The sequence below is a fragment of the Armigeres subalbatus genome, chromosome 2 (assembly GCF_024139115.2).
Source record: "Armigeres subalbatus isolate Guangzhou_Male chromosome 2, GZ_Asu_2, whole genome shotgun sequence".
In the NCBI taxonomy this organism is placed as follows: domain Eukaryota; kingdom Metazoa; phylum Arthropoda; class Insecta; order Diptera; family Culicidae; genus Armigeres; species Armigeres subalbatus.
The window spans coordinates 292,895,615-292,920,658 of NC_085140.1; the positions used below are offsets into that span (position 1 = coordinate 292,895,615).

Sequence of the window (25,044 nt, forward strand, 5' to 3'; positions counted from 1 at the left end):
CGAACGCCCTTACGATGTCGCTCAGCCAGCACCCTGCACATACCGCGGAAGTGACAGCCGTCAATAAGTGACAGGGACGTGACAGCTCGAACGTCATTGAGGTGAAGCACGATCACAGAAGAATTATTGATCAACGTGATTTCTATATTATAACTTTCCATTGCATTTATCGCATATTGCTTGATAATATTTCAGCTAAATTTATTAGGTGAGACAGAATTGTGAATTCGAGTGAATTTTCCCTGAATCATGCTAATCCCTCTCTCAGGTTTATAGATCTAAGGTTTGCATCTGATTTGCTTTTCTCCATCGTATGCTACATAACCATACATTGAGGGTAATCACACATGGATACTCACAATTCCCCTGATATGCTAACTTGTTTTTTTTTATAATTTAGTAGTTCACATAGTACGTATAGACCCAGTGTTTGCCTGTAGCGAAACTAAAGCGTAGCCAATAAACGCATAAAACGTAGGTCAAAGCATAACAACTCGGAGTAATATATCTAATAACGTATTTATACTCCAGGAAACTTTAACCTCGCAATATAAAGAAGTTTAAAAGTTCGTGACGTCGTTTCGATTCAGTTGGTTGAACCAACAGCCCCTACGGACCCTCCGGGAACCTATTCCAGGATGACCGTTCCAGCTGTTATCCGTCTTATGGTCTCAACTACATGGAAAACATGTTTCAGGAACAATTCCAAGAATTTTGATACCCATATTGCCAGAGTTTATTCTAAATGAGTTTTTGGCCCCTACGGACCCTCCGGGAACCTGTTCCAGAATGACCGTTCCGGTTCATATCCATCATTTGGTGTCAACTATATGAATAACATGTTTCCGAAACAATTTCAAGAATTTTGATACCCATATTGCCAGGAATGAATTTGCGGCCACTATAGGGCCCATGGGCACCTATTCCGGGATGTCCGTTCCGAGTCCATATGATCACATGGTCCTAATACGTTGGGAAGTCATAATCCTCGAGTTTTCTGCGAAACTGGTCTGGACTCAGGATACAAGAAATCATCATTTGGATTCTATAAGATCAACTTCTCCATTTTTGAGACATAGTCTAGCAAATCCGAAACTCCGGTAACCAGGTAATCGGATCGGTCCTATGTGACATGGTGCGGATAGAGGATGAATTTCTTAATCCATAGCAAACGGAATCGTCCAAATCGGTTGAAAACTAACGAAGTAATGGTCATACCAAAACGTGGGTACCCGGGTACCCTGTCGGTAAGTTACGGGGTAAAAATATTCAGAAGCCACTCCCTAACCCCCCCCCCCCCTTACTGGATTTTCATTTTCAAACCACCCAAACCTTAATTTTGCCGAGTTTGAAGATGTCACGGAGTTTCAATTTCCTGCGATGTTTAGAACCCTAAAAAAATTTCACTTGAAAACGAAAAAGGTACCCGAATACCCTGTCGGTAACAAAAGGGTTAACGACGCAGCGGAGAACAACGTCGGGTATGTGGGACGAAGTCGACGGAACTATTGGTTTGACGAAGAGTGCAGACAGATTCTGGAGGAGAAGGACGCAGCGCGGGCAATCGCGCTGCAGCTAGGTACCCGGCAGAACGTGGAACGTTATAGACGGAAGCGGAGACAGCAGACCCGCTTTTTTCAAGAGAAGAAACGCCGCCGAAGAAGCGGAGTGCGAGGAGATGTAACAGCTGTGCCATTCTCAAGAAACACGTAAGTTTTATCATAAGCTCAACGCTTCCCGCAAAGATTTCGTGCCGCGAGCCGAAATGTGCAGGTATAAGGATGTAAGCATCTTTACGGGCGAACGTGTGGTGATCAAAAAGTGGAAGCAGCACTACGAGAAACATTTAAATGGCGCTGAGAGTACAGGCAGTGAAAGTCAAGGCAGCAGAGGAGATGACTACGTCAGTTCAGCGGACGATGGAAGCCAACTAGCCCCCACCTTGAGGGAAGTTAAGTATGCCATCCAACAGCTAATGACCAATAAAGCAGCTGGTAAGGATCACCCAACCAGAGATTGCAACATTTAATTGCAATCTCGCATTAGTTTCGTGTACAGTTTGCCATAATTTGCGACAAATGCTCAGATTGTATTAAGTAAACGGCAGGCCCTTGCATTAGGTCTCCGGCCACGAGAAAATAAGAACTGGTTATGTGTTAGTGTTTACATTGAATCTAATTTTACACTCCCCCATCGAGGAGTGCAATGCTGTATACTTCGACAACCTCAGCAACCATACAAAAAAATTCGGTCAAAGACGGGAATCGAACCCGGACCCTCCACCATTAGCACATCTTGACTGACGCGCCAACCATCTGGACTATTTACCAAATGAGGAACGATGTGCCCAAAGGCAATCATAATCCACGTTTCATGCTATGCGGATGTGACAAGTGGAAGGGTAACAGGGATAGCAATGAATGATACGAGTATGGAATAAGCATCATGCATATTTGTGTCCTTTTCCGTTATTAAGCTAAATGGAATCAGGAAGACTGTGTGGGTTAAAGTCATATTGCTGTACACGATTCATATACTTGTTCTAGGAGGAGCCAACGAGATTCGTTTGGATGTATTGATCGAAACCAAATAAACCGACTTAATGCAATGAGATGTATTAACAAGTATGACATTATCTGATCGGTTTGAATGCGAGATTTGATACAAAATGCTTAATACAAAGAATGTCACACAGAATTGTTTTGGGTTATGGTATCGGAGCTGAGCTCATCAAGATGGGCCCGGAAAAGCTGGCCACTTGCCTGCACAAACTGATAGTCAGCATCTGAGAAACCGAACAGCTACCGGAGGAGTGGAAGTAAGGGGTTATATGTAAGCATATGCGGTATTTCGAAAAAATTCGTTTCAGGTGGTTCGAAACGAAATTCCGCGGAATTTCGCGGAATTTGAGCATGGCGAAATCAAATTTCTTGATTTCGTTTCGTTTCGTAAAATTACAAAAATTTCGCCTGAAAAAACTAGCTTAAAACGAAATTTTACGGAATTCCGCGGAATATCGAAACAAATTTAGACTAAAACCATACAGTCTCGTACGGTCGTGTATTATCAAAATTTTTGGCTGCGCCGCAGAACAAAATCATAAAGCTGTTTTCAAAAATTAATGTTAATTTTTTTTTCTATTAACGCCTACTACATAATCCCATTATGAGTCGACAAATGAGCCGGTTCCAGCGAAAGTGGTAGGCACATAAACCATTTTCGCTGATTTTGTGTTTTAACACCACCGGCTTCTGTTTACAAAGATCTTGTAAGGAATAACGAAAAAGTGATTTTTGACAACTAAATCTGGAGATATGCACTTTTTAACTTCTGAGATATATCACAATGGCAATTTCGTTCATTCAATTTATGTTCACATAAATCTGCTGGTGTGACACATTAGCAGGTAGGAGTAAACGTAACGATACAGAAACTTTTTAGTGGTCGAGTGTTATAACCCTTCAAAAAAGAAGAAATAAACTACACTATCACAAAAATTTATTCAGAAAATTTAGTTGTTGAATGCAATCATGTACCGGTGGTTTGGAGCTTATCTCTTATGCAAGTCCTTATATGCACACCTTTGAAAAACGAAAACTCTGATTTGCGAAATCTTCTTAAAATGCACATTCATAATCTTCTATCCAGCTGGATTTGAATTGAATGAAACGGAGGGTCTTCAGCCTCTTTGAGACCCGAACTATTGATGCCAGTTCCACAGGTAGAAAACTACTTCGCTTCTAAACTATGCATGATGATCAAATTATATAAGGATAAAGCTATTTTTAACTCAAATGGATAGCATTGAACTAGTTAATGTAATAAAAGTTTACAGTTAGAGCTTATTTTTATTGTTGAACGCTTTCTATAGTATACGAGTTCTCTTACTTATTCTGTTCTCATACTGCGTTTAAAGCCAAAATTTATAAGGTAAAGCTGTTTTTATTTTTATTTATATACAATTTTCTCAGTTTCTGAGCTGAAAGAATAGTAGCTTGATTTTTGTTATATTCTGGAACGTTGGTGACACCTCTCTGTCTCAGCGTCTAACCAGTAGGACGATATATCCATTCTAGTGGCATGTAAATGGAAAGTACCACTTTTTTATTCAGTAATGTAAAGAAACGTTTGGATAGAACTCATGACACTGTTCTGGTCTTATGCCGGTTATGAGTATGCGCAACAGATGTTAGCCCTATTTTGATTTTCAATATGGTATTTGTCAAGAAACTTCGCATATTTCTTTTTACTACCTTTAGGGGTACATCAGTCATAACGTTGGTACAGTTTAGTTGCAGAAAATTGCAACTTTGATTTTTTTGGAAAAATGCGTCCTGGAAAATTTGTTCAGTGACATGTACCACTTTCGCTGACACCGGTTCAAATACTTCTTTGGTATTTTGTTAGAAATGTCCAACAGAAAAAGAAAAATATCTTTAACTATTCTATACCATTTTTTTTCAAAAGTTATCCGATCCGACTCAATATTTAAGACGTCAGGCTCAGAGTGTAAATATTATCAGATATGAATTAGATTAGTACAACTTTGTCAAAGAGGCAATGTCGTGGAGTGATTCCTGAAAACTTAACACGAAGCACATGGTTTTACGTTGGATTGATTTGAAACACGGTTTTCGTCTTCGAGTTTTCAAAATAACTTTGTTTACAATAAATATTTAGTCGCTTACCAAGGTGGTATCACATGAATTACTTTTTCAACAAACTTAAGATTCCTTTCTCGTGGCACTCACGGAGATGCAGAGCATTCCTCATAATCTCATAATCTCATAATAATGAGTATCATACTAATTTTCCTCTCGTAATCCTAAATTGACTGTAATGGCGTGAGCGGCTCATACTGTCCATAGCAGCTGTTTCTTGCACTCAATTGGAGTCGATTGAGAATGAAAATTTGACAACAATCTTTGCATGCATCATATGCACAAACACATATACAAGGACAAACAGGAAATAGCTTGGTTCGTCGAGTTAATTGTATATAAGACTATGGGTCTCCAAACTTTCTATAAAAAGGTTGATTATTGAAGGAAATTAAATCTTTTTGTAATAATTTTTGGTATGAAAAAGTTATTTCTTCACGTCTGGCAAACCAAAAAAAAAATAAAAAAAACTGCGATTTCTGAAACACAATCTGATAGACATATCTTTGTGCATTTTAGATGTGTGCTAATATCAATTCTCTATCTACGTACACTATATTCGGGTATTCTGGTTTTGATTTAGCTCAATACCATAAAACCATGAATGAATATAAAGCATGCTTCAGCATAATCACATAAGTCTTAAATGAAATATATTTTTTCAATCGGAATACAAAAAAATCGCACAATTCCTATATTTTTATATAAATACATAGGGGGAATGACGGCTTTGGCAGGTTTTGATCTATTATTGACAGGGGTTTTTGTCGACCAAATTTTATGAAATTTGGCCACAATGTTCTTTGATATGCAAAGAATGTTTAGGCCAAATTTGAGCACAGTCAGACATAAAAAACCCCCTGCCAATAATAAAACAAAACCTGCCAAAGCCGTCATTCCCCCTACATACTTACTGATATAAAGCTGAACTGATATAAAATTGATCAGATTCGGGAGCACCCACTCCACGATGAATTCCTTTGAAAGCGAGACAACAAATTCTGGGGTGTTACCTTTTCGCCAATGATAAACGGGAACACGGCGGCTTATCACAGACTGTTTCATCTGTTACTATAATTTCATTGGTCGCAAAGCAATTATTTGACTTAAAGAAAATGAAATCAAAATACATGAGTGGGGTACTCAGACAGAAAGTATTTATTTATATTTTGCACCAATCGCCAATGAAGAATTGTGCAGAAACATCATGAGAACAATTTACAAAACTAAGTCTTTGAGTATGGAACTAATATTTCATTACTGTTTTTTGGTCCCGTTCATTTCTAGTGGACGGGAATTATTATCACTAACACGATATCGCGCAAAATAGAATTGCCAATTCACTTTAAATCTACGTGTTTGTTGGAAGTGAATTGAGAACGGTGAGTACCATGACTAACAAATCCTTTATCTTCTACAATTGAAACTAGATAGAAAATATCCGCATATGTTTTCATGTAAGTCTTAAGTCTTAAGTCTTAAGTAAGTCTTTGAGTGTACATAATATAAAATCAATTCAATAAAAATTCCGCGGAAAAAAAAATAAAATTTCGTTTCGTTTCGAAAAATTTCGAATTACATGGACGTTGATTTCGTATCGTTTCGAAGTCTCGAAAGTTAATCTATTTTTCGTTTCGTTTCGTTTCGAATTTCGTTTCGTTTCGTTTCGTCAGGGAAAAGTGTCTTATCGCATACCCTTGCCCCATCTACAAGAAAGGCGACAAACTGGAGTGTGAGAACTTTCGAACGATCGCCATCCTTAATGCCGCCTAAAAAGTGATATCCCAGATCATCTTCCGTCGTCTGTCACCATTAGTGAACGAGTTCGTGGGAAGTTATCAAGCCGGCTTCGTTGACGGCCGCTCGACAACGGACCAGATCTTTACTGTACGGCTAATCCTTCAAAAATGCCGTGAATGCCAGGTCCCAACGCATCATCTGTTCGTTGATTTCAAGGCGGCATACGACAGTATAGACCGCGTAGAGCTATGGAAAATTATGGACGAGACATGGACAGCTTCCCTGGGAAGCTTACCAGACTGATCAAAGCAACGGTAGATGGTGTGCAAAACTGTGTGAAAATTTCGGGCGAACACTCCAGTTGTGTTCCAGTTGTGGGCTTCGTGGCCGTGTGGATAGCGACGTCAATTGTCTAGACGCATGTGCTATGGAGTGTGGGTTCGATTCCGCCCCGGCAAAGAGAAAACTTTTCGTGATAGAAAAATTCTCCACTGGTCCATTGGGTGTTATGTGTCCTGTCCGTTGTCTCGTGCTAGGTGTTAAGTGTTCAGTCTGTACGACTTCTGGTCGAAGACGGTGTCCCTGTCTTTTTTATAAAGAATCGCGCCGGGGACTAAGACAAGGTGATGGATTTTCGTGCATGTTGCTCAACATTGCACAAGAACGTTGTGTAGCGGCGTAGAATGAAACACGAGCTCGCCCAACTCTACGGCGAACCCAGTATCCAGAACGTAGCTAAAGCCGGAAGGGTACGATGGGCAGGACATGTTGCAAGAATGCCGGACAGCAACCCTGCAAAGATGGTGTTCGCTTCCGATCCGGCAGGTACGAGACGGCGTGGAGCGCAGCGAGCGAGATGGGCAGACCAGGTGCAAAACGACTTGGCGAGCGTGGGTCGTATCCGAGGATGGAGAGATGCGAACTGTTTAGATGTAGACTAAATAAATGAAATGAACGATTTCAAACTTGCAAACTAGCGTTTTTTGTCATTCAGTGCTTTGAGTTACGTGCAGAGTTCACGTTCCCGAACGGCGTGTTTGCATCAGTCGCGCGATCACCGAGATATCATTGATCTGAGATATTCTGAGTAATCCACACTCTTTTTATGTTCGTGACGTTCGATCAACATTTAGTAGCTTTTTTCCTTACATTATATTCTGTTACGAGCTCAACCACACCCGTTACATCTCCTGAAAGTATAAAATAAATCGGCAGATAGTTTAGATGTTCCAAGTCATCCAAACTATCTTGGAGGTGCAGTCAACAGTTGTAGCCGTGGCTTTATTTACTACTTAAGCTTTTGGTGCGCATTCTACTACAGTCAAACCTCCATGAGTCGATATTGAAGGGACTATCGACTTATGGAAATATCGAGATGTGGAATGGAAAACCTTTGGAAAGCTGCTTGAAGAGACCATCACAGTCACCCAGAAAATATTTTTCAACATGGAATAATTTGCCTACTCCGATATCGAGTCACAGAACATTGACTCATGGAGGTTGTACTGGTTATCCATTACATCTCCTTGAATTCTACTGGCATCGTTATATAGCTTGGAAATTCTAGCTCATCTAAACTATACTTTTATTCGGAGCTACAGATCTACAGTTGCTAAGAAATATTTTTCCAAAGCTGCTATTTAAATGTGATTATTAAAAATTAATGTACATTACGGCTTTGAGTGACGGAAAATCCACTGCTATGGTTGTAGATCGCAAGTTCTGAACTCAAGGACACTTTGGATGCCCCAGGAAATCCTAAAACATTCTGTGCATGTCTTTGGATCTTCAGAAATGTGTTACGGGCATGGTTGATCATATACCCAAGCTTGGAGTGACGCAAAAAGCTTGTGTCGTGGCAGTAGATCGCAAGTTCTGGACTCAAGGACAGTTTGGGTGGATGAGTTCTGAACTCAAGGACACTTTGCCATCTCACCATGTCTCTTGATTTTTATTTAAAAAAATATGGACATAGTTTAATACATATCCATGGTTAGAGTGACGAAAATACTTGTGTCGTGGCTGTCGATCGCAAGTTCTGGACTCCATGACAGTTTGGATGACCCAGGATATCCCGAAACTATCTCACAATGTATTGTGATCTTCAGTAATATGTTGTGGACATGGTTGAAGTGACAAAGTCTGGGAATCGAACCCATGACCATCCGTTTTGTAAGGCGAACGTGTAGCCAACTACGGGACTCCCAAAATTATTAGGTTCTTACATTAATTTTATATCGTTGTTTTCTTTCATTTTCGGGTCACTCGGAAATATTAAGCACTTGCATTAGTAGAATAAACATTTTTTTTTTTTTTTTTTTTTTTATTTCTTTATTATAGAGGTTTGCAGCCCTGGGCTGGCTCACCTCTTATAGAATAAACATATTTTATTTGTTTAAAAATTGTTATTTCATTAAACACTTATTTCATCCTAAATCATTTGAAAACAATCTGCAATCATAATGCGGGTCAGATGTAGATTTTACCTTGGGCATTATGTCGTCGGGCGTACTAACTATTAACGGTATCTTTTTTCTCTCGAGCAGTAAGCATAAATGTATGCGATGACTCCGGAGTGCACCACCTTATTTCGCTATAAATTATCCAAATGTTCGTTAATAGGTACATGATTAAATTGCAAACAAATATCTGTATATTACCTTTAACTGTTGCTGGAACAAACAAATATTTTCTATCCATTCTGTAATGAGTAACCAATCAAAATAAAAAACGTTCACTCCGCTGAATAATTGTGATCTGTTGACGAAAACAACCGATTCCATCCTCCAAGTTGCTCCTGTACCATGCTGCTTTTTTTCAATTATGATGCTTATCAAAGGTATAAGCTTATCGTAATACATTTTGCCATTAGGCAAAACGTATACTTTTCATAGTGAAGCGAAAATTAATTCATATATTATAAATACATTGTATGCAAATATGTTATGAATATTATATCCAGGTATAGGGTATGAAGGGTATAAATCAAATAAAATAAGATTCCAATAGTTGGGTCAACAAAATGCAACTCTGATGTGATTTGGTCGATGGTCGAAAGCGTTATTGCACGCAGGAGAATCGAGAAAAAAAATCCAACTTTGGACTTAATCAAACCATATTAGGAGAAAAGTTATGAAACAAGCTCGCTGCTCAAGGATGGGAAAGGAGACACAGGGTCGATAAATCGGCACAAACCCTTTCACTTCCATTATTTCCATGAATCACTCATTCACTCCAGGGAACTCAAAGAAAATGAACACTTACCCACCCAGTGAGGTGACATCAATATGAATAGACGTTCATGCAAAGTCTTCACGCATAACTGGCTCAAAAGCCATAAAGAAGCTGAGCTCTGTTTTACCGAAGAGGACGAGGCATGGTTGCTCTTGAAGCACGAAATGACGGAAAATCAAAAACCTTATTGTTCCAAGGATGCGTAGTTTTTAAAAGAAACATCTACCATCATAATTTCAACTTATTCTTATCTTAATTTTATTACACATGGGGGGGGGGGTTCTCTCTTAGACTAGTCTTGACCTGACGTCACAAATGGTAGGGTACTTGCTTCCAGGGCATCGTCATGCCCTGTATCCGGAATGGCTTGGTAGCTTGTCGATGCGGTGGTAGCGATAGAGTTTGTCGATGAGGTGGTAGCGATGATGGTCTTATTTTGGGAGGGCAAGAACATGACTGACGGCCGATGGTGGGTTAACGCTCCTATCACGGCCGAATAGAACGCCGCTGGAATGGTACTTGTATGATCGTCGAATTCAAACATGGCCGAAACAAAATGGCCTCCGCAGGCGTCGGCTAACGAAGCTTCTAACAGTGACTCTGCTCGGATGGTCCTTTGCTGATCGCCAAATTCGAACATGGCCAGAACGAAATTAAGGTCGGCGAGTTTTCAGACCGTTTCTTCGGGACACTTTGTTTCGCCCAGCCGTTTACCACCACAATGGAAATCATCACTACACTTCCACTAGATCGAGAGTTATTCCATCGGAATCATAGTCCTTGCGCCGACGCTGTGGAACCACTGGCTTTGGTTGTACCTTACACGGTCGAACGAAATAATCGGAACCTGTTCCGAATGAGAAGAAAAAGGCCCTGATTGTGGACCTGCCATTGGGCCTTAGTACACCTACCATGTGACGTATTTATGCTTTCTCATTTAGTTTTAACATTTATGTTCTTTTCTTTACCTTTTTCTTGTCTATTCGTTTATCCGCGCACTATTTTAACACTTTTTACATTGACTCATAAAAAACCTGTAATAAAATTGTTTCATACAAATTAGGTTAGGTTTTATCTTCAATAATTCACTAACCGTACTATAGATTTTACTTTTTTTTTCACTTTCCGTGATTTTTTTTCTTAGACTCTTAACTTGCTGATCTAATACTTTTAACTTGCGACCCTGAGATTCTTCTAAAAAGACACAAAATTTAGAATAATAAGGAATATAGGCTATAATTTCAGCCTTACAATTTCGATTATTACACGACGCGCACTTCACTTCTTCTCAGGTTGTCAAAGTAAAAGAGCTTCTTAAAGATGGCTGAGGGTATTTATCGAAAAACGTGAGAAGACGGAGAACAAACTTCGTAAAAGTTACGAAGTTTGACATTTTGTTTCCTCCTACTCTGCAGGAACATTCATATTTTCACATACTAGTGACCCCTATTTGTCAAATTTATTATTATTTTTGTTTCAGTGTTTCTCACTTTGAGTCCGCTGTGCGAAAAGTGTTCATGCGAAGGAATGGATTGGAAATGTCAAATGACCAACAGTGTTCACATTCATTCGATGCTGTCAGTTTCTAAGATTAGGGTGGGACATGAGATATCGACTTGCGGTGGAGCCAGCAAGCTATTTATTTGGAACCGAACAGTTACAGTTAAAATCCGCAATGAACACAGATATGCATTACGGATATTCTTCTGCAATTAATTATTGCTCCACTTACAATTCTAACAATGCAAATAGGGTTTCTTACCCCATCCCGGCCTCACATGCATTATTTAATTGGTATTTATGACAGGAAGGAACTTTTCCTGAATATTGTGGGCCGTGTAATAATTCACTTCTGCCTAAAAATAAAACGTTTTTTCATGTAAAAATGAAAGTTATTGTTATTTTATTGTTTTCAATTGTTAATTCATCAACATAATAAATCAATAAAATATCACATTACAATTTATTGTATTTTTAAAGTTAGTACAATAAAGGATTTATGGTTGTGGAAAATCTACAATAATAGTACAATAAATTGTATTATTTACCATACAACCAATTGTATTCCAATGGATCATACCATACAAGGTACTGTAAATTTTTATCCGGGTATAGTGAAGTATTTATACGTGTAGTGATAAAAGAAAACCTTTCGATTTTTTTCTTCTAGGAGCACAGGGAGAATGTGGGATACGGAAAGTGTCCCTGACGTTGAATATAATCTTCAACTAAAGGCTGGGTTATTGGTTCTAAGTGAGTGCGCACAGCGTTTGGCGTCTCTTGGCCATTCACGTACGGGATTTCGAGAAGCAAGGTTGTATTTCGGTGGAGCGGTTCTTCCCGGCAATAATCCCAGTATCACAGGATATTTACCACTGAGTATGGCCATGGGTTTTGCGATGCGGTCAGTTTTCCATTTTATTAAGGATAATTAGATATAAAAATATTAAAAACATATCTACGTATCGATCAATCAGTTTTGATTCCATAACTGTATCAGTCACAAGCATGATTGTTTTCGTAACATATCCACTGTCTTCCAGTGAAGTGGATTGCTTTTAGCAAATAAATCAAGAAAATCATGCAAATTTTGTTTTTTAGGCAAACATTCTTTCTGCCACTGTTGTACTCTATTCTAGAACTAAAATACTTGTCTTACTCAATTTCAAAAATATTTTATTTTCGCAAGACTTTCAGGTTAGAATTTTGTTGAAAATAAATCATTTCGCTCTTTCATAAGAACTGAAAAAGCCTAAACATGTTTATCCCATATAAGAATAAATTCTTATAGGTATATATGAGGATCAAGTCTCCCGCGAGTTTTTAAAATGCTAAATTCTAAATCTTTCGAAAAAATCAATATTTTGATAACTTTCATGAAGAATAATAACTTCCAATGATGTTTTTAAATCACTAATATAATTCTTTATCAAGTCTACTCAAAACCGTAATAATTTATGCATGTTGCCTCGAAAAATATTCGAAACAAAAAGAGGGGATCATGTTTGTCCAGTTTTCTCAACTGTAGTCGTTTTATTCCCAATTTATTTTCGCATATAAAAGCACGTTGTACAGTTTGCTCAGAAAAGCACCATGTTTGTTTGGAGCAAAGAACGAACTATAAGTTTCACTTTCTTCTCGTGGAATGATGCACAAAAGTCGTATTCGATTATGCATCTTGAGGCATTGGCCGTTTTCAACTATAATAAATACATGTTTGAACAAAAGTTTACAATTTATACAGACCACAAACCGTTGATTGGCATTTTCCGGAAGGAAGGAAAGCACTCAATTCTCGTTATTCGACAGCGACAGCGATAAGTGATGGAATTGGCAATTTATGACTTTGATCGACTTAGTATCGTCCATCTGCTCAAACACATATTTCTGCTCTCGTATTCTATTGCACCGAGAAATTCCCAAAGACAAAAGAGACGACTTTCTTCAAAAGGTTTTGACTGCTATGCATAGTGGTTGGCCTAAGAAGTTGGAATAAAGTTTCAAAGACGTTTGCTCGCACCACCAGGCACTTGCATTGTTGGGTGCATGTTGGCTTTATCAAGATCGTGTTGTAATACCCGCCGTTTTGCATTCTACCATGTTAAAAGTTGCTCCACAGACATTAGATTATTGGTATGACATTGACATACAGTAACATCGAATATATTGTTAGAAGCTGTAATGCTTATAATTAGATGGTCGTAATACCAAAAAAAATTGAACACAAGTTCAATTGCTACAAAACGACCTTTTAGTAGAAAGCATGCTATTTTCTTCTACTTTGATCGAAAACAAAAATTTTTTGTCGTGGTCGATAGTTATTCGAAATGGCCTACTGATGAATTAATGAGAAAATGGCACTGATGCAAAAAAAAGTAAAACCCAAGTTCAAAAGCTTGTATTGGAGGGTTGGGATGTCTGACACCATTGTGACAGTTGCTCCTTATACTATGTTCGCACTACGGCCTTAATAACATGTTATTCAAATTATCGACAATAAAGAAGGCTCATCAAGATATCCGAATAACATGCTACAAGCCCCCAGTGCGAACATAGTATTAGATTAATTCAAGAAACCTCATAGATTTCATTTCAGAGCATCAATACCAGATGCCAATTTTTTTAGAAGAAGAATTTAGTTCAAACCCTCAGACATTAAAAAAGTTTCGGCTGTGCCGCTGAATATAGCATATAGTAAAAACATGTCCTTGCTTACTATAAAGTCAATGGGCTAATAATAAACAATCCGGAAACTCTGAGCATTTTTGGAAGGTGCAGGCGATAAATCGACTTTAGGTGAACAAATGCATGCATCTTCAAATGCTCATAATGTGAGTTAGTGCTGTTTTAGAGGGTAACCCGAGTTATGGAATTAAATGAACAAATTTGTAGTTCATAAAATTTATTTGAAATTTAAAATTTTTATCCTTGAAATTTAAATTATTTTAATTTTTATCTATTTGAGCTAAATTTGATCGTTTGAATTAGGCCTTCTGAGACTTGCAACTTACAGGGCTACAACCGGGGCTTACATTGGATTTTTAAGTTCTAAAAAAATTAAACGAAAGAAAATACCAAATTTTAAACAGAAAGCTGCCATCTATCAACAAGACACCAGAATGGTGATAATGGCAATATGGTAGTAGTTTACGATATATGGGTCTTGCTTCAGAATGTCCAGAGTAGCTAAGTATCGTACGCTGGCCCATGTTGTGTACAGTAAACGTGCACTTTCCGAAAATGTAAAATAATGACGATGAAATCAGAATAATTTATACCGATTTGTTCGAACATTTTCCCCTGATTTCTTGGCAAACATTAAATAAATGAGCAACTGAAGTTTAATTGTTAGATTTTTATACAAATATTGTATAAGAATCTAACAATTTTGTAACTTTTTCTTACATCTTTTGTATAATAATCTAACAATTTCGCATATGCCCATTTCTTATATAAGTTTTGGTAGAATTGGAAAGAACAGAATTGTTAGAAAATCTAACAACCACCAGTTGGGTGTACTGATAGTGGCTTTGCAGTCCTGCAGTTCCACATTTCTTTTTTGTCAATTATTATATTTGCAACTGTGCAACAATTGGGTCCTTAAATGAAAAACCGATATTCGATTTACTTTCAGGGAAAGATCAAGTTAATCATCCTGAACGCGTCAGTTTTCTTTTGACCAAGAAATTGAAAGGAACATCGTTTAATTTGAAATTTGAAAATAGATAAAAAAGCTTCGTGGGTTCAATCCCAGGTCCGTTCCATTCTCCTACTTTGTATCTTTCTCTATATTTCTCATGTTCTAGCAATCGCTAGAACTGGAAATGGATTCCATACCGTCTCCATTACTATTCCTAAAGCTTCAACTTGAGTATTCTAACAGTAATCTGCTAGAATTGGAAATGAACTATAGAGCTCGTTTCCTACATCCAATTAGAAATTCCATCAGTTGCTTTCTCCTATCTATTACATTGGCAGCTTGTTAACCAAGAAGGACCTCTGCCTCTCGAACCTAACCCAAAAATTCCAACAAATTCCGCATGAACTCGTGGCAAGTGCAGAGGTATATTCGGCTTGCAGTGGGCGAGTGATTGCATCATCATTTCCTCCCCCTTCCCTACATTGACTTGCATTCTGACGTGGCAGGCGCCAGTATGACCTAACAAATGAGATCACCAGTACTTGTACATTGAAGATGTGTGCTAGTCCCAAGCAAACATCTGTTGGTTCCCTGTGCAAGAACAGGTGATCTGGTCATAATGGAGTAGCAACTACGAGCAGTCAATCAAGCTCAAGCAAATAAATTCTTTTTCGAGTCTCTTCAATCAAGCAGGTATCTCAAGCATACCACATCGTAATATTGCTGCATGATTGAGTGTTTAATTTTGATAAAATAACGAAAACAAAAGTGTGCATAAACAATGCCTCGCCATAACAAAAAGGTGGTAGAGAATTAACACTGTTGTTTACATTTTAGAACCAGCACATGTCGTGATAGGGATTCAGTGCTCCGCCTTCTTCCCCTGATTCAAACGCACTAGCAAAACACCACAGGTGACTCAACCGTTGACAATAAGGGTTGCTGACGTTTGATCATCTTTCTCTTTCAAGCGCATAGAAAGGATAGGTTTTGTTTTCATCGGGAAACGTTTCCCGATAAAAACAAATCCTATCCTTCCTATGCGATTGAAAGAGAAAGATGATCAAACGTCAGCAAGCTCTATTAGTGCCTGACGTTTTGGGCTGATGGTTGATTCGTTCTGAAACTGAAATGTTGCACAGCCCAAAATTTGCCTAAAAAAGCCTTAAACACAAAAATATCATTTTTACTGATTTAGAGTTTTACCAAAATTTTTATAACATCGGTTCAAGTATTCTTAACCGATGCTCTATCGTTTGCAACCATAAACGAGACAGGGCTTAGGACCCAATTATTCCTTAGGATGTTAACGAAATTTCACGAAACCTATTCGTTAAATTAGCAACCAAAAAGTCTACGATGCCAGTTTAAATTATGTGTCTTCATTGTCTATCTGCAAATAATGAGATTTGCTATAAATTGATCGTGTTGTTCATTATTTTAATTGTTAGAATACATGGGGCCCTCCTTAGCCGTGCGGTAGGACGCGCGACTACGAAGCAAGACCATGCTGAGGGTGGCTGGGTTCGATTCCCGGTGCCGGTCTAGGCAATTTTGGTTTGGAAATTGTCTCGACTTCCCTGGGCATAAAAGTATCATCGTGTTAGCCTCATGATATACGAATGCAAAAATGGTAACCTGGCTTAGAAACCTCGCAGTTATTAGGGGCCGTCCACAAAGTACGTCACGCCTCTAGGGGGAGGGGGGTTCAGAGCAGCGTGACGATCCATACAAAAAATTTAGAGGTTTATTACAAAAAGTGTTACGAAGGGGGGGGGGTCGAAAATCGCTGATTTTTGCGTGACGTACTTTATGGATCTTCCCTTAACTGTGGAAGTGCTTAATGAACACTAAGCTGCGAGGCGGCTCTGTCCCAGTGTAGGGATGTAATGCCAATGAGAAGAAGAAGAATACATAAAACTGAGAAAACGCAAAATTCTGTATTATTGAATTTGAGCGACGTGGGACTGGTAGTCTGGTAGAATCGAAGTTGAATAAAATTCATAGATGAAACACGATAAAATACCTATGGAGTATTGAAATTACAACAAAAGCAAAAACAGTTTTGAAAACAACTACGCAACTACCAATGAAAAGCTGCAGCCAGATGAATGGCTATCTGTAGCACATATTTTGCACGTAAGAATATTCGAAAGCACACCTGAAGACACCCAAATGGCGATACGTGTTCTCGTATAGATCATTTTTTGGTAGATAATCGGCATTTCTCAGATGTCATAGATGTGAGGTCCTTCAGAGGCACACATATCGACTCTGACCCTTATCTGGTAGTATGTAAAATTCGCCCAAGGCTGTCCAGCATAATCGGTTCAAGGCGTGAGAGATGAAAACACTACATCGTGTGAGGCGATATAGGTATTTGTTGCTTTGGTTCGAGTGAAAAAGTCTATGGTGTAAAGGCGATTTTCATAATTTTAGATTTTATTATATACCGACCATGCCGCCATCAATTATACTGCTCGGCGATAACGATTGCTCGGTTTCCGTTTCCATCGAGCATTACTGGTGTCGAGAACTTGATCTCGTTAGATCCAGCTTCGGTTCCTATGACGATTGCGAAGCCACCTCGGATGCAACTGAACCTGTTGTGTCTGATCAAAAAAGATAGAAAAGAGAAAGGAGACAAGACAACAGTCCAAAATGCACCCGTTAAGCTTTTACGATGTTTTTGCCAATATAAACAAGAATACCTAACGAGTACGATACAAAATTTACCAAACCAGGTACATTTCACAATGATGAACAACAAGGTTTTACAAATTTTAAAAATGAGCCTGAAGCAAAACGTCCGAATGGTGGTGTAAAATGACTGAATTGTATACAAAATAATGGTGAACGCATGGTTCTTCGTTTTTCCTTAATGGATTGAACGACAATCTTACGGGTGAGGTGGAAAAATCGCAAATTTTAAAATTTGAGTGCATATAAAGGGATCAAGCTCATTTTATTCCATTGCACTTCAATAATGAATACTAATACTGAATTATAATGCTAATATTTGATCATAAATATCCTACAACAGATTATATGAGTGATTTTATGAGTAAGCCAATTTCGCCCCGTGGGTGCGTTATGCGCCGTTCTCCCCAACATCATTTCGTCATTCCCGGGATTCTTTGATTGAGGAAAACGTGCTTTCATCCTGTTCCACCGAGCCATTCTGTTTTGTGCATTTTTATTTAATCCAGTTTTATATGGCCGGGGTCCAGCGAAATCGCACCAAGCACCTTTTTTTTCTGACCTGTGATGTTTTTTTCATAGAATAAAAATAAAAATGAATTCATATCAATTCATTAGTACATTTGTTGTTGGATATCTCGGTCAAAGGGTGGAAGGATATCCGATACGATTTGTGATTAATTGGATCCAATACACGGGAACTGGTGCAAGAAAATTGGCAATTTTTCATTGGAGCTTGGTGTGATTTGGCAGAGCCCCGACCATTTGTGCAAGTGAAAGAACATAATTTGCTAATAGTGTACTGAAGTACAATAAAGCAGTTTCAACCGTATTTACCTGCTACTGAAATAGACATCAGAAAAATAAACAGTCTTCATTTTTCTTAAACCTTATTTTGATAAAAAAACTATTTTTAAAAAGATATAACAACGGGTTTGATACGAGGTTGATACTTTCATATCAATATTAAAACAAACGTTGATACCAGGGAATCAATATTCGAGTAACGCCTAACAATATACCCTTTGTCATCAACAGAGTTTGTTACTGACAAACGCACCTTGCAACAAGCCTTTGTCAGAACCTGAACACAATATGACAAGAATCATTTGCCTTGCATGCTCTGATATTTCCGAGAATACGAGGCTATTTTTGTAATCAGCGTTAGATTCTCGAATATTTCCATGAAAGTAGAAACTACGATAGCATAAAACCGAAATTTGCTCTAGAGGGAATGCAAAATAACGGAATGAAAAGTTAACAACAAAATTGTGTTCTTTTTTGTCGTGGACAAAATTTTTCGGATCTTTGTCATTATTATCTCCGACAAAAACAAAGCTTTGTCGTTGGTTCGCTTTTGTCGTTTGTTTCGTATGCGCATCGACGAAAAATTGATACAATTAGTCGGTATAAAAATCTACTTTCAAGGTAATTGCCTACATCACGTATACAAATTTGGTACGCTACAACGACGGATTTCCATCCATAATGTAGGCAATTAACTTTGTCCTAGCTATTAAGGTCTGAGGGAAGGATTTTCCGTTAAAAAAGCACGTGGTAGCACTCTCTGAGAGAGAAAATTGCCCAATTCAGCCCGCCAGAATGACGCTGTCAGTGTCGCCAAAATTATTTCATCATTATGCAGTTTACAATTGCTTCAGAATTTGCCGTAAACGGAGAACAAAAGGAATTGGCAACAATGGGAAAGAAATTTATCACTCCTGCAGTGGTTCGGCGAGAGAACAGCAGCAGCTGTTCACGCAATGACCAACACTCAAAATAATTGTCACTTTAATTCCACTATAAAAAGTCATGTAGACTTTAAAAATCGAAACTTTCATCGGCCTTACTGGAATCAAATAAAACTTATTCAAATCACAAGTGCATCTTAATAAGAAATGTAGTGGAATTTATAAGAAAACATAGAAAATAATATTTACATACTCTTCCAGTGAATTCTACTCAAAATGAATGTATGAAAAATATATGAGTGGGGTTCTCAGGGCGAAATGTATGTTTATAAACAATCGCTAATAAAACATTTTGCAGAAGCATTATGAGCACGATTTGCAAAAAAATATGTTCGAGTGTGAATTAATTTTCTACTCCAATTTTTGAGTTCGTCCGCTTCTAGTGGACGGGATATCAGCTACAGGGATACTATAGAAAAAATTATCGAAGTTTCACTTAAAATTCAAGTACATGGTCAAACGAAAATTCACTTAAATTATATTGTATTTTCTAGTGAATTAAGAATAATGAGTGCCATCACTAACAAATCATTTAACTTTTACAGCCGAAACTACATGAAAAATATCTGCATATATGTTTTCAAGTAGCTTCTAAGTGAAAATTATTTTGAGTGAATCACGCAATGTGGAGATCAAAATAAAAAAAAACTCCAGCTGGTTTTGGAAAATGAAAACATGAGCCGTTTCTAGAACAACATTAGAAAATATCGTGAAAGGATTTCTGTGCAAGGTTTCCACACAAGTTTTGAAAAGTATTTGGGTGATAACAGTGGTGCTGGTGTAAGTAAGACAAATGAGACAAATAAGACAAATAAAACAAATAAGACAAATAAGACAAATAAGACAAATAAGACAAATAAGACAAATAAGACAAATAAGACAAATAAGACAAATAAGACAAATAAGACAAATAAGACAAATAAGACAAATAAGACAAATAAGACAAATAAGACAAATAAGACAAATAAGACAAATAAGACAAATAAGACAAATAAGACAAATAAGACAAGTGAGACAAATAAGAGATGAAACAAAGAAGTTCCTCCGGAAGTACCTTCGGAAATTCCTCCGGAGGTTCCTCCGGGAATTCCTCCGGAAGTTCCTCCGGGAATTCCTCCGGAAGTTCCTCCGGGAATTCCTCCGGAAGTTCCTCCGGGAATTCCTCCGGAAGTTCCTCCGGGAATTAATCCGGAAGTTCCTCCGGGAATTCCTCCGGAAGTACCTCCGGGAATTCCTCCGGAAGTTCCTCCGGGAATTCCTCCGGAAGTTCCTCCGGGAACTCATCCGGAAGTTCCTCCGGGAATTCCTCCGGAAATTCCTCTGTGAACTCTTCCGGAAGTTCCTCCGGGAACCGGCTGTTCGGCGACGTTGAGAGTCAAACAGCCACAAACAGCCTAGATAGCCGTGTGGTGTCGGCAGCTGGTTATCTGGCTAAGAATAACATTACGGATTGCCTGTTCCAGTGGTAAAAATCCACCATACAGGTGAACCCTAATTTTCGGTGTGATGCGGCTTTATGCTTACCGTGCCTACGAATGAATGGTTAGGAGGGTCTAATGAGAACCTAACCGCAAAAGGAGCCTGTGAGGCATCAGGGCCCCCTTCACAGTATTTTAGTCCTCGCTGCGCTAACCGGAGCTATGGCGTAGTTGACTTTTTACTTCTCCGAGATAATCGGCTACTCTTATTCGACCTCATCGTGAAGTTCAATAAGAGTGGGGTTATGAATATGTGTTTTACTTAGTTTTCAACAAATTGTCAGCTATATGGATTCGCATTATGCGTTTTTTACAATGTACTTTGTGTATGTCACCTATATGGATTCGCATTATGCGTTTTTCACAGTGTACTCTGTGTCACGTTCTTGACGTACGGCTTCGGCTACTCTTGTTCAATCTCAACGTGAGGTTAAATAAGAGTGGGGTTATGAATATGTGTTTTACTTAGTTTTCAACAAATTGTCACCTATATGGATTCGCATTATGCGTTTTCTTACAATGTACTTTGTGTATGTTACCTATATGGATTCGCATTATGCGTTTTTCACAGTGTACTCTGTGTTTCGTTCTTGACGTTCGGGTTCGCCTACTCTTGTTCAATCTCAACGTGAGGTTCAATTATTGCCGCCTATATGGATTCGCATTATGCGATTTTTACAATGTACTTTGTGATTGTCGCCTATATGGATTTGCATTATGCGTTTTTCACAGTGCACTCTGTGTTTCGTCTTTAACGTTCGTCCATTGTTACGTCATCTGTGTTTTTGTGACGCCTCTCTTTAGTCCCTAGCTGAATGCGTGTGAGACTACATAATTGGCTTTCCTATAAATGGTTCCATTCTCCTTTTCAACTTCACTTCCTCTTCCTTTCCCCTTTTTACTTCCTTTTCCGTCAGGTAAATGATGAGAAAGGCCAGTGAACGCAATGGCACAAATCTCCCAAATTGAGGGGAACGTGCCTCCTGAGCCGACGTTCTGATACCTGATACCTGATACCTCCGGGAATTACTCCGGAAGTTCCTCCGAGAATTCCTCCGGAAGTTCCTCCGGGAATTCCTCCAGAAGTTCCTCTGTGAATTCTTCCGGAAGTTCCTCCGGGAACTGAGGGAAGCTCTCTCGCGATAAAGCGCTATTTTTAAACTAAAATGTCTATAACTCGGAATTGGGAACGAATTTCGCTTATCCCAACTGATAATCTCTTTGGAATTCATCAAGGAATGTTCCTAGAAAATTTTGTAGACCTACTATTTACCTAATTTGAATTAAGCTCTAAATACTAAACTATTGTACAACAAAAAATTTCGCTTCTCAGTACCTCTCTCCGATGATTTGTGGCATAAAGGAGCCGAATTTTGCAAAACCTAACCGACAAAAGTTTTAAAATTTTTCATCGATCATTTTTATGTAATAGAAAGTATATGTGACCGCAATAAATTTTGCAGGAAGCTCTTTTTACTTCAACCAAGTTTTCCAAATTTCATACAAAAATTACCATTTCGGGAGAGTATACTCTCCCGCCACAAGACTATAGTCAACACCATATTTTCTTGTGGCGCACGGCAAGAAAGGAGCGCTGAGAGAAAAGATATTTTAGTTACCGTCAACTGGGGGGAAGATGATCATTTTTAAGACAGAACATGCAATAACAATGTGTGTTTACATTTCAAATCCAAACAAATATTTTCAAAACATGTACTGCTATACGTTGCAAAAATCAACAACTTTAGTTTTCTGAAAAGCGTTCGCATTTATTAAAATAAATTAAATTATCACACATTTTTTGAGTAATCTGGTTTGGGGTGAAGTTGATCAAGACAGCTCTACTAAAATCATTATGACCTAGTAGTCAAAATACACTAGGTTATTTGTATGAATGTTGAATTTACTACGTAAAGAAGTCTACGAAGTCAATATTTGAAACGAAATTAGCGTCATTTATGACTATCTCTCTCTTTCTTCCACAAAATACATTTTCATGATTATAATCGAATAACTCGGATTTCTACCTAGCGGTAACATTACTTGAACGGAGAATATTGTTGACTACCGTTTCATAAAAAAAATTGGCACTTTTGACTGACACATCAAATGATCATCTTCACCTCAATGATCATCTTCCCCCCAGTTGACGGTACTAGATAAAGATTGTCGCTGTCGTCGCTGTCCGGAACATCTTTTGCTGGCGAGGATAGGGGAGCTAAATGTCAAAGAAGGAAAGTCCATACGATTTGACAGGTATGTACCACACATGTTTCGGACAGCAGAACGAAGGGAACAGTAGCGACAATCTTTATCTAGTAACTAAAATATCTTTTGCTGAGAGCGAAAGAAAGTCTGTAAACTTTGTATGTAGCGTAACACTAGAAAAAAGCGTATTCCCATTTGTAAACACGGAGATACCAAATAAATAAATAGAAATCGAATGTAAGAATGGAACGAGATAAATAATTGATGTAAATTAGAAAAGAATTTCCTCAAGGAATTCATACGGAAGTTCGTCAAGGAATTCCTCCGCAAGTTCCTCCAGGAATTCGTCAAAAAATTGCTCCAGGAATTTCTCCGGAAGTTCCTCCCTAATTCCTCCGGAAGTTGCTCCATGAGTTCCTGTGGAAGTTCCTTCAGAAATTCCTTCGGTAATTCCTCCAGGAATTCCTTCGGAAGTTTCTCCAGAAATACCTTCGGAAGTTCCTCCAGGAATTCCTTCGAAAGTTCCTCCAGGAATTCCTCCGGAAGTTCCTCCAGGAATTTCCCCCGAAGTTGCTCCAGTTATTCCTCCGGAAGTTCCTTCAGGAATTCTTCCGGAAGTTTATCCAGGAATTCCCCCGGAAGTTCCTCCAGAGATTCTTCCGGAAGTTCCTCCTTGAATTCATGCATAAATTCCTCCAGGAATTCCTCCGGAAGTTCCTTCGGGAATTCCTCCAGAAGTTTTTCCGTGAATTCCTCCGAACGTTCCTCCAGGAATTTCTCCGACAGTTCCTCCAGGGATTCCTTTGACAATTCCTCCTCGTGGATCTTGCGAAGCAATGCCTGGTGGAACTTCTGGAGAAATTCTCGGAGGAACTTCCGGAGGAATTCCCGGAGAAACTTCCGGAGGAATTCCCGGAGGATTTTCCGAAGGAATTCTTGGAAGAACTTCCGGAGGAACGTCCGGAGGAATTCCCGGAAGAATTTCTGGAAGAATCCTCAGAGAAATTTCCGGAGGAATTCCTGGAGGATCTTCCGGAGAAACTTCCGAAAGAATTCCCGGAGGATCTTCCGGAGTAATTCCCGAAGAAATTCCCTGGGGGAACTTCCGAAGGAATTCCTGGGGAAGCTTCCGAAGGAATTCCGGGGGGAACTTCCGAAAGAATTACTGGAGGAACTTCCGAAGGAACTACTGGAGAAACTTTCGGAGGAACTTACTTGTTTTGTCTTATTTGTCTTGTTTGTCTTGTTTGTCTTGTTGGTCTTTCTTGTCTTTCTTGTCTTTTTTGTCTTTTTTGTCTTGTTTGTCTTGTTTGTCTTATTTGTATTATTTGGAAAATGTATTGGAGGTAACCACTTTCCCTTTGATGGGACTCGAACCCATTACCCTACAGTACGCTAGACTGGTGCTTTAACCAACTAAGCTACGAAGGACCTCCGTCGGCCTTCGCAACCTAGCGGCGACTGAACGAGCTCGAGATTCGAGATTATTAGTTTGTTGGGTAAGAAATTCAACAATCTTAAGCATTAGCTTCGAAAAAAATATAAAAATCGAGATATCAAGTCTATTTGGTGTGCTTTTTAAAATTCTAACCCCTTAACCCAAGATTTTTTTGAAAACATCTTTAATTTATATTTTATTACAAAATCTGCTTTTTTAATTTTTGTTTTACAACAAACATCTACTTCATTTCCTATACCACACCGTGTGAAATTTCAATGATTCTACTTTTTCTCTCGATGACAGCTGGCGGTCTTCTCGTCCCCTATGGAGATCGGACACAAAACAAGCGAACCATTTATTCTAATTTCAATTTATAGCCCAAACCTTAGCGAGCCGATGATTATTTCATGCAACGGTCGTTCAAACTTTCTTTGTTTCTCGTGCGTTGCCACGGTTGCCACCAACCAATGTTTTGTTCAGATATGGTGGGTGGGTGGCTCTCTCCCAACAGCTGGGACGGTCTATGATTCATTGATCTTTAGTTGTGTAGCCTTCTGTTTCAGACAGCCAAGCCAAAGGTTATCCACAAACCAAGCCTCACTTGCACGATGCTGGCTAGTTCTTCACTGAGGGACAGGGAAGCAATAATCGAGCAGTGCCTAACAAATATATCCTTTGTCCTCAACTGTGG

The 25,044-nt window shown here is 38.7% G+C and overlaps 2 protein-coding genes and 1 long non-coding RNA gene across 4 annotated transcripts in view; 1 reads left to right on the forward strand and 2 right to left on the reverse strand.

The window, feature by feature from the left end:
* The window catches only part of LOC134212420 (uncharacterized), a 243,672-nt gene that overhangs the window by 177,958 nt on the left and 40,670 nt on the right, over positions 1-25,044 (reverse strand). The window lies entirely within an intron of this gene.
* LOC134212419 (platelet-derived growth factor receptor beta) overlaps positions 1-25,044 on the forward strand; it is a 538,624-nt gene that overhangs the window by 95,976 nt on the left and 417,604 nt on the right. The window lies entirely within an intron of this gene.
* Positions 9,887-10,818, reverse strand: LOC134216541 (uncharacterized). The gene is made up of 3 exons (XR_009980716.1): positions 10,729-10,818; positions 10,604-10,669; positions 9,887-10,520 (listed from the first exon to the last, which is right to left on the reverse strand). It is a non-coding gene; the product is annotated as an uncharacterized LOC134216541 (long non-coding RNA).